This window comes from Gymnodraco acuticeps, unplaced genomic scaffold (assembly GCF_902827175.1).
Source record: "Gymnodraco acuticeps unplaced genomic scaffold, fGymAcu1.1, whole genome shotgun sequence".
NCBI lineage: Eukaryota > Metazoa > Chordata > Actinopteri > Perciformes > Bathydraconidae > Gymnodraco > Gymnodraco acuticeps.
The window spans coordinates 216,538-227,709 of record NW_022991991.1 but is presented as its reverse complement, the minus strand read 5'-3'; positions in this window follow the sequence as shown (position 1 = coordinate 227,709).

The following is an 11,172-nucleotide window of genomic DNA, read 5'->3' as shown; positions in this document are numbered from 1 at the left end:
TGCGAGCCTGTAGAAATTGCGACTGCCTCGCTATGATGTGTTCTAAAGCCAGACTGAAAATCGACAAAATATTCAAATAAATCATCACACAACTGTTTTCGACAGCTTTCTCAAGAATCTTTGAGAGGAATGGAAGATTAGAAATAGGTCTATAATTGGCTAAAACCTCTGGATCGAGGTTGTGCTTTTTAAGAAGAGGTTTTATTTCTGCAACTTTAAATGTTTGTGGAACATAGCCTGATAATAAAGACATATTCATAATATTTAATAAAGAAGTGCTATTTAATGGAAAAACTTCTTTTAACAGCTTAGTTGGAATCGGGTCTAAGATACACGTTGATGGTTTAGAAGAAAAAAATCATTGAATTTAATTGTTCAAGGTTTATGGCTGAAAAGCATTCTAGTTTACTATCTAGTGTAATATTAGAACTTACGTTTCCGGGAGCTGTTGATAACACTATACTGGTCAAAGGCAAGAGGTCATTGATTTTGTTTCTAAGAGTAACAATTTTATCGTTAAAAAAGCACATAAAATCATTAATACTGAGTGCTATGGGAATAGAAGGCTCAATCGAGCTATGGCTCTCTGTCAGCCTGGCTACAGTGCTGAAAAGAAATCTTGCATTATTCTTATTCTCATCTATTAATGAAGAGTAGTAGGCTGCTCTCGCTTTACGCAGTGCTTTCTTATATTCATTGAGAGTAATATGCCAAATTAAACGAGATTCTTCAAGTTTAGTGGAACGCCATATCCTTTCAAGTTGTCTCGACTTTTGCTTTATCTTGCGGGTTTCGGCATTATGCCATAGAGCTAGTCTATGTTGTTTTATTTTCTTCTTTTTCAAAGGAGCAACAGAGTCTAATTTTATTCGCAGCGCATCTGTAGCACTATCAACAACATGATCAATTTGGGGTGGTGTACATTTTGTATACGTTTCCTCCATTACATGCAGACATGCTATCGAGTTAAGTATAGGTGGAATCTCTTCCTTAAATTTGGCTATAGCACTAACAGATAGGTTTCTGCTGCAAGAGCTTTTGACTAATGCTTTGTAGTCTAGTAGCAGAACTTCAAAAGTTACCAAAAAATGGTCGGATAAAGCAGGATTATGCGGTTCGACTAATAGTTGCTCAATTTCAATACCATAAGTCAGAACAAGGTCGAGAGTGTGATTATAGCAGTGGGTTGGTTTATTTACACTCTGACGAAAACCAACAGAATCTAATATAGAGTTAAATGCAACAGTAAGGCTATTTTGATCATCGTCAACGTGAATATTAAAGTCACCTACGATAATTACTTTATCTGTTTTAAGTACCAAAGTTGATAAAAACTCAGAGAATTCTGATAAGAATTCTGAATAAGGACCTGGTGCACGGTACACTGTAACAAATAAGATTGGCTGCACAGTTTTCCAGGTCGGATGCGTAAGACTAAAAACGAGACTTTCAAAGGAGGTATAATTACATTTTGGTTTAGTATTGATAAGTAAACTTGAGTCAAAGATTGCTGCAACTCCACCTCCTCGGCCTGTGCCTCGGGCAATATGAGTGTTGATATGGCTGGGTGGAGTGGCCTCATTTATGCTGACATATTCTTCATGTCTCAACCAAGTTTCAGTGAGACAGCATATATCAATATTATAATCTGATATTAAATCATTTATCAATATTGCTTTAGATGCTAAATATCTTATGTTTAAGAGTTCACATTTAATCTTCCTGTTTTGTTGCACTGTAGTAGTTGTTACATTTGCTTTTATTAAGTTATTATGTGTGACACCTCTATTAGGTTTTACTTTAAATTGTCCTTGGGCAGACACACACACCATTAATATTGGGTATTTTATTGGAGAGAGCACAGAGAAACATATAAAACTGTGACTCCTCCTCCTGGTCTCAACTCCACTTTGTCATGGATTAAGTCCACAATGCCCTGAAATGTTTGCTGAAATGAGATATGCACCTTCCAAAGTAGGATGAATGCAATCTCTCTTAATCAGACCAGGTTTTCCCCAGAAGGCTGTCCAATTATTTACGAATCCCACATTGTTTGCTGGGCACCACCAAGACAACCAGCGCTGAAATGATGACATGTGGCTATACATGTCATCATTGATCAGATTGGGGAGGGGACCAGAGAAAATTACGCTGTCCGATATTGTTTTAGCATATCTACACACCGACGCCACATTAACTTTGGTGCATTCTGATTGGCATAAACGAACATCATTACCACCGACGTGAATAACAATCTTACTGTATTTACGTGTATTCTTAGCCAGCAGTTTAAGATGCGCCTTAACGTTGCCCGCTCTGGCCCCCGGAATGCATGTAACTGTGGAGGCTTTGGTCTCTAAATGTACGTGTCTCATAATAGAGCTACCAATAACCAGAGTTGGCTTCTCAGCGGGTGTCTCGCTGAGTGGGGAATATCTGTTAGATACGTGAACGGGTTGGTGGGGACCTGCGAGTCTCGCTTTATGCCCCTTCTGAGCAGTCACCCAGTCTCCTAGCTGCTCGGGAGTTGCCGGGGGACGGCTAGTACAAGTTACCTCTTGCCGGTCTATACGGCTAACATGGGTTTTAATGTAGCTGAGTTACTTTCTAAAATGCGGAGCCGGGCTTCTATGGCTATGATTCCCGCCTCCAACCTAGCAACTGTACTACATTTAACACACGCAGGCCTATCGGTACCAGTAAAGGAGGAAGGGAAATAGCCAAACATAAGACAGATAGAGCAGGAAATAGCACCCGAGGGTGGGGAAGTAGCCATGGTTAGCTATCAAGCTAAAGTAGCTACCGTTAGCAAAACCGAAAGAAGTGTAAGCAACTGTGGAGTAGTGTTAATTTCGTCAGCTATTTTTTTTAATTTAGTTTTAGTCTTAGTCCTGTGTTAAATTTTCTTTTTAGTTTTAGTCATATTTAGTCACCTTCATCCTGTTTTTATTTAGTCAAGTTTTAGTCGACTAAAAGTCTGAGCATTTTAGTCTTATTTTAGTCGACTAAAACAGTAAACATTTTAGTCAAGATTTAGTCGACTAAAAGTCTGAGCATTTTAGTCAAAGAAAACAAATTATTTTAGTCTACTTTTTGTCAATGAAAACTGTTGAGTCTTTTTTAGTCATCAGATTATATAGAACATTTCAGTCAAACTAGTCTAGCCAAAACCAATAATTTGTCATTTTAGTAAAACGTATTTCACAATAAGATTATATCTTGTCCTTATTTGATGAAAAACACAGGTTGAATGATTAAGAAAGCAGCTTTGCAGAGAGTATCTGCTCAGGTTTGTGGTGTTTTTACCTGTGTTATGGCCACATTGCTTCCCTTCTGATAAAACAATGCATTCGCTTTTTTTCTCCGCCTCATTGTAGCGAAAATGGGCCCAAATATCACATTGTTTCTTTCTCCTAAGCAGTGGTGGCTTTAGACTTTTTCGTTGTCAGTCATTTTGACGGACAGGATTGTAACATTTCCGTCATAATCCATTATTACCCATCGAGTGCACAATTTATCACTCACTCGCGCTGACGGGGGGGTATTCGGTTAACGCGAGTGCGACCACTGCTCCCAAGCCCTGTTGTTGCCATTTTATTTTCTGTTAAATAAGGTTAGTTAGACCATGAGTTAGACCCGAGTCTTCCTGACAGTTCATATTGTGCCGCTGCCCGGTGTAATTCAAATGTACCGCCGCGCGCACGGCACCACAGACACACAGCTGCTGCCCTGCCGCAGCACCGGAAATGGAACTGCTGGGTTTAAAAACGGACTATCAGAGATGTAACGTTATCTTTGATAATATTTCGTCTCCTCATTTTTCGTCAACGAAAGTAAAGAGAGATTTTGGCATAGTTTTTATTTAGTAAACTACATTTTCGTCTCGTCACTTTTCGTCAACGATATTGCATGATGATTTTGTTACAGTTATTGTTTACTGCCGTCGGTGCCGTCTCGTCATCGTCTCGTTTTCGTCATGGAAAAAAAGGTCGTTGACGAACATATTTCGTCAACGAAATGAACACTACTGTGGAGTTACAGTCGCTAAGAGAAGGAGAGTTGTGAGTGCTTAAGCTGTAGTAACGTGTAATTATAACGTCAGGTAGCTGCCGTGATCAAGAATTGTAAAAACGATCGATTTAATTTAAGATAATATAAGCTATCAGCAGCAGAGCAAGCACACAGGAAGCACACAGGATAGCCCGGAAGTGACAACACGCTTACCGCAATAGTGAGGATCCGGTCTACAGAATGCACAGCAGCACAGCAGGGAAAATACTTCTCAGTCATCTGACCTGTTGCTACTGTCTGCAGTAGATGCAGTGTTGCTGGCGTTTAGTCAGTTAAAAGTACAGGCTGCATCTAGTGTTCTCAGACTTGGAGAAACTTGACATGTTTTGGTACATGTGTCTGAACATCTCTAGTGGTTCATTAATAAAACAGATATTTCAACATGTGCCTACTTTGTACATGTACTGTTGAGGTTCATTTCAGTAGTTGTGTGCTATAATGTATTTACAAAGTGTGAAGAGTAGGCAACTTTAGAATAGGGAACCTGTTCAGGTCAATTAGAGTCAAACTACTAGCTTATTGGTTATGAACAAGACTTCACTTTAAAATAGGGAACATGTTCTTAGATATAAATACCTAATGTTTTGTTATTTAGACTTAATTAACACTTATAGTTTCATGTCTTGTTACATAAGAATAGATCATATTTGTTAAGTGTTATTATGGGAGAATTACTATTTGTGTGGTACTACTGCCTTATTAGACCCATATTGAGCATAGCATTTTAAGACCAAAGCTCATGTACTACAACGTCCTTACTTACAATAAATAAGGAATAATTAGAGGGTTATTGAGGAAAAACTCTCAACTAATGGCCTATTACTTGTAGAATATGGTCATGTAGAATAAGGCATTAATAAGTGTTTTATAATGCCTAATAAAGAGCCAATATACTGTTAATATGCATATTAGTTGATGGTGAATTTGTGTACCTTAATATAAAGTGTTACCATAATATTTAATATATAAAAGCTAAATCATTATTACAGTATGTTTCATTACCCTCTCTCGTCTGGGGCACTTAACCACAGATCTTATATCAAAAAAACAATTGACTTTTGGACATGGTTGAATGTGTTGGTGTATTCTAAAACCCCGAAGGCAGGAGAGACTGAAAAGAGTCAAGGGAAGCTTATAAAAGTTAACAGCATTTAATTACACAAAAGATGCGGTGGTGTACAAAATGAAATGTGCGAGTGGAGGCACTCTCCTCATCCGCCCGGTCAGTCCAGGTCAGCCGGTAGAAAGAGGTCAATCCTTGGCTTGCTCTTCCTGTTGTCATCGGAGGTCTTCTCCTATTGGCCGGCGTCGTCGGGGGCGGGTCCAATGCAATTTCTGCCTTTTTCTGTTGTTAAATTATATCATTCTGGTGTCTGTGGTTATTTAAACATTCCCTAATAAACGTTATTCAGCGGTAATAAATGAGTGCTAAACCCAGTGTGCTCAGTGTACAACATCACATGTCATTTCACCTTTGATTCACGGTTTGAAAATGCAGCATTTCGCCACATGCTAATGCTAACCGAAAATGAATAATTGTCAGAATAAAAGTATTAAGTTAATAGTTAGTGAACTTCCGGTTTTTCAGAATAAAACTGATTTAAATTAAATAGTGTATTTAATTCAAATTACGCCATACCAACATTGATTTTAATTTCTAACAAATGCTAACATTTCTTGGGTTAAGGACTCATTCCTGCACCACACTTTTGAACCCTGAGTTAAAAAATTCCTTGTTTTTTTTTAAATTAGATTTAGCTCGGTCTATAGGGACTTTGCTCGAGAAACTAATGGTCGTCAGTTCAAGTCCTGATTAGACCAAAGTAGAGAGTGTTAGCAGGAGAGGTGCCAGTTCACTCTGCCACTTCTCTACCCTTTGCATGTGGTCCTGTTTGTGCATGTTGAACCTGGTGCGATGACAATAAAGGAATTCTATTCTATGTGTGCATGTGTATATCAAAAGCTATGTGTAATGTTAAAATGACAGTGAAACCCTGAATTTACCCTCACCTTTCAAACCAAATGATGTCTTTTGTGTTTCGTCTTTATTTAATTGCTTCCAACGACTGATAAAGAGAGTAAAACTGCCCTTAGGAAGACAAAGCTACTGAACTACGCAGTAGGAAAATGGGGGCCATAGTATTACAGGTGTGTATTCAGGAGGTGTGTTGTACAGTAAAGATGAGGCTGCAGAGGGAGGCTGGGTCCAGCAGGGAACAGCAGCAGAGCAGTGGACATCATTATAATTCTAGGTAGAAGGCTGACTTATAACCTCATAGACCCCCGGTGTGTGCTCACTGCCCCATACTAATATACACACACACACACACACACACACACACACACACACACACACACACACACACACACACACACACACACACACACACACACACACACACACACACACACACACACACACACACACACACACACACACACACACACACACACACACACACACACACACACACACACACACACCACACAACACACACACACACACACACACACACACACACACACACACACACACACACACACACACACACACACACACACACACACACACACACACACACACACTCTCACTATTGTCACGCTGGGAGGAAACATAACCCCTGGTCCTGCTGTGTGCATCACAACACGTATGAGGTAGACAAAAATGCTAATATATGCATAATCCTTCACATATGCGTACATGTCACTACACAGATGATTACTCAATTCTTAAAGGTGAAAACACACTCATGAACACACACCACAGGGAGTGGGAGTGACCTTTGACCTTGGCGGCTGCGGTGCTGTTTTTCGAGGAGGGCAGCTATCTCCTGGTGCTGTTTTCATTGGCCTGTCACTTGGTAGCAGGTCACACACACACAAACGCTCACACACAGATCCAGGGAGTGACACCTGGTCGACCCTGTGCTGTCTTTGCTGAGGCTCCCTGTAGCTCCTGGTAATGGAAAAATGAGACAGAAGGAGATCAGCCCACAGAGCCTCCCTGTAGGATGTGCAGGCTGTGTACCTGACAGCTATTCCTGAGGTTGGGAGTTTGAATCCTGAAGGAAAAACACTGTTAATCTGAGTTTTACTTTTGTTGTCTAACTCCCTGACTGCAGTATTGAAATTGTTGAAGTCTTTAAACATTGTTACGAGTTTCTTTTTAAGCAGACCAGGAGCTCTCATTCAGCTGTCGGCTCCTCACAGCTCCAAACACTATGTTGCACTCTTCATGTTTATCCACCTTTGATTTACCCTTTGAGCCCCTCCAACATGCTTGCCAGTCAATAATCTGGAACTGCTCAGCTGGAGAGGCTGTTGGCTCGCAGATGTGAGGCCCTGATTGCGTTTTAATGTAGGACAAAAATACCAGGATGCAGGTGTTATGTGTCTTATCTATATGGTAACTAGCTGTGTTGCAAAAAAACATTGTTATTCTGAACACTGCACGCTTTGTAACCGCTGATTACATGGATCTATCAGCGAGAGAGGCATTTCCAATTGTTTTTCCATCCGACTGCAATCAACAGATACTCAGGTAAGTGTGCGCCCACACACACACAGACACACAGACACACAGACACACACCTAAAACAAATGCAAACAGACAAGCACCCGTTCTAACAACACCAATGAAAAGATGCAAAAGGACTTGCAAGTGCACATGTTCCCGTACATTTAGAGACACAAATAACTCCAAATGCACCATAACACTGACCTCCAAACACAAAAACACACTCACACATCCAGAAAAATATATTTTACAGATTTTTGAAGGTATGAAGTTATACTTGTGTGTCCTTTAGAATAGCATTTATTTAGATATGGGATTACAAGTGAGCCATTGCGTTTGGTTCGTACCAACTTGATGCCAAGATACTGAAAATGTAAAGGTACTTGTTTTTTTAAAGTATCGTATCGAGTTTGGCGACTAGGCTCGGGCCTCATCACTCCACAGATATACATAGCACGATGAGTGATGATTAAATAACTAACCCCCGAGCCTACAGGTGGAAGCTGGGGTGGAAGCTGGGGTGGTGGTGGGGCAGGCAATAGCAGCAGCAAGCAATGCATGGAGAGAGATCTGGCAGGTTAAATAGAGCGGCATATTAAGGAGACTCTGGTTGGTTGGTTGTAGAGTGGCAAGGGGCGTTATGTATGAATGCAGCATAAGTGCTCGAGTTGACTGCCTGAACTAGCTCGCAGACTTCGCCCCATTTCAGTCAGACAACTCACGTGTTTCTTTAACATGTTTATTAGAAGCAGCATATAGTTGAGTTTGGCGAAAACTACACATCTTCAGATGTTATACATACACAAGTGTCCTACACTAATAATACAAAGTTATTATGGCTGTGTGTACCCATAGACTGTATATATAAATGGACGTAGTGTTCCTGACGTCACCCATAGGATTCTGCAGAGTTGCCGTGAAGCCCTTAGTAGGCGGAGTCGGCCACTAACGGCTCGACTGTGACCTCAGAGTCTAATCCCGCCTGCTCCAAATAAGGGCAAAGAGGCGGAGCCGAGGCGGGACCTGCTGCCTCCGAACTGGAAGTAAACAGAGCTAGCTCAGGCTAAGAAGCTAAGCTAACATGAAATACATGCATACCAAGTTACTGCTAACAGTGTAGTTCCCCTATATAAACGTTACATTCATAATCAAATGAGACAATCTGCAAGAGAATTTGCTATATTTTGTTATTCTTAATGCTTGTCATTCACACGTTGAGAAAAGACGGACTCCACCGCCCGGACCTAACGGAGCCGCAGTGGGCTAGCTCCGGGACGCCGGCTGGAGCTAGCCCCCTGCGGCTCCGTTAGCTCCGGCGGCCACCACTGGGATAATTGGGTCCCCTATTAACATTTGCTCCCGTTTAGCATTATTGGCGTCATAGCCATAGACTATAAAAGTCTTACCCAAGGCTGAATCATAAACTAAAATGTATATGTATGCATAAAAGGTTACGTCCTTAGCTGGCTAATAAGTAACAAGCTAAGCTACCAAGCACACAAACACCTGCGAACGGGGTTAACATGTATAATATTATCATTTTAGACTTCTTGGAAGTTCTGTTAGTACATTCAAGCGCACAGCACGACATTTTAATTGTCTGGTATTTGTAACAATATTCCCTAAAAGGCACAATCACCACGAACACGGCTAAAGAGTCAAGTACAGTACTATGACTAACTAACTTTGTAGCCTCTATGGTTGTAGCCTAGCAGAGTGGACAAGTTGCTGTTAGCTGACAGTGAGGCATGTACGTGTCCATCAAAGTGACCACGCCCTAATTTATGCAAAAACTTTAAGACCTAAAATAAATAAAAGGGTCGTGTTAGAAAACAATTCACTCACAGATTCATAATCATGAAGGTGGAATCTAACTATATCGATTATAGTATTTATTGCATCCATGGGTAGAAACATGTTTTTTTCTGCTGTAAAGTTGGACATTTTAACATGGGGGTCTATGGAAATTGCTCCTTTCTGCAGCCAGTCCCTAGCGGCCCATGTATGAACTGCAGTGTGTGGCACTTCCGTATTGGCGTCCCGACTGTTCCCCAGAGTTTGCCGCTTGTGTGTACCTTGTGTGCACCGCTTAGTGGTTAAAGCATGTTATTGCATTATTGTTTTAATGTTAACTTATGTTAATAGGGAGAAAGTAGAAGGTCAATGATAGAAATATAGAATATAAAAAATCAAGAAGATACTATAAATGATCTCTACAATCTACAACAGTTTAGTGCCGGATGTACAAAGATATTAATAGGAGGAGGTGCAAAACAGAAAAACGAATTAACCTTTATTCAAACATTAAATAATACTTTAGATTAAGTTCTTCTTTTAAATAAGAAAAAAGCTTTGGGGCTATCTATCTACAGATACATATTAAGCCTGACAAAGTACTTAACGTCTAATATATTGCTTTCCTGCAATGTTAACTATGTTTAAGCATTTATTTTCACTGATATTATACATATGAATTATACTCTTATGTATGTAGATAGTATAAGAAATGTGCAGAATATAACAGTTTAATGGTGGAGGTATACACACATATTTATAGATGTCTTGTAATGCACTGTTGAGGAACCTGCAACCTAAGTTTTTCATTAATTGCATAACTACACCATAGTTGTTCAGCTGATTTAAAATGCTGCAGCTCGTGTACTAACCAGAGTTAGGAAAAGGGACCACATTACTCCTGTTCTGGCTGCCTTACACTGGCTCCCTATAGAACACAGGATATAATTTAAAATTCTTCTTCTCGCCTACAAAGCCCTTGATGGGCAGGCGCCATCTTACCTTAAAGAACTCATTATACCCTACTGTCCTATTAGGGCATTGCGTTCCAAGAATGCAGGGTTGTTGGTTGTTCCTAGAGTCTCTAAAAGTACAATGGGAGCCAGAGCCTTTTATTATCAAGCTCCACATTTGTGGAATCAGCTTCCAGTTTGTGTTCGGGCGGCAGACACCCTATCCGTTTTTAAGAGTGCGCTTAAGACCTTCCTTTTTGATAAAGCTTATAGTTAGGGCTGATTAGATTCAGCCCCTAGTTTAGCTGATATAGGCTTAGTTTGTCGGGGACATCTTACTTCTTCCTTCTCTCTGTCTATACCTGTGTACTCTCATGTTCCGATTAACCCAGCTTCCCCAAATGTCTTTCTTTTTGGTGTCTATATACGCTGGGATCCGGAGTCATGGATGATCCTGCGCTCCTGTGTCCTGCATCGCGAGCCCTGGATCTTGAATCGTGGCTGTGATCATAGGTCCTGGATGGATATCCTTGTGGATTCATCTTCCTATTATACACACATGCATTTCCAAACATTTGGACTACCTATGTTGCAAATGTATTATCTTTTCAATTTACACACGGCATCTATTGCACGTCTGTCCGTCCTGGGAGAGGGATCCCTCCCCTGTTGCTCTCCCTGAGGTTTCTCCCATTTTTTCCCTTTAAACTGTGGGTTTTCTTCTGAAGTTTTTCCTTGTACGATGTGAGGGTCTAAGGACAGAGGGTGTCGTATTGTCATACTGATATTTTGTACAAACTGTAAAGTCCACTGAGACAAATGTAACATTTGTGATAT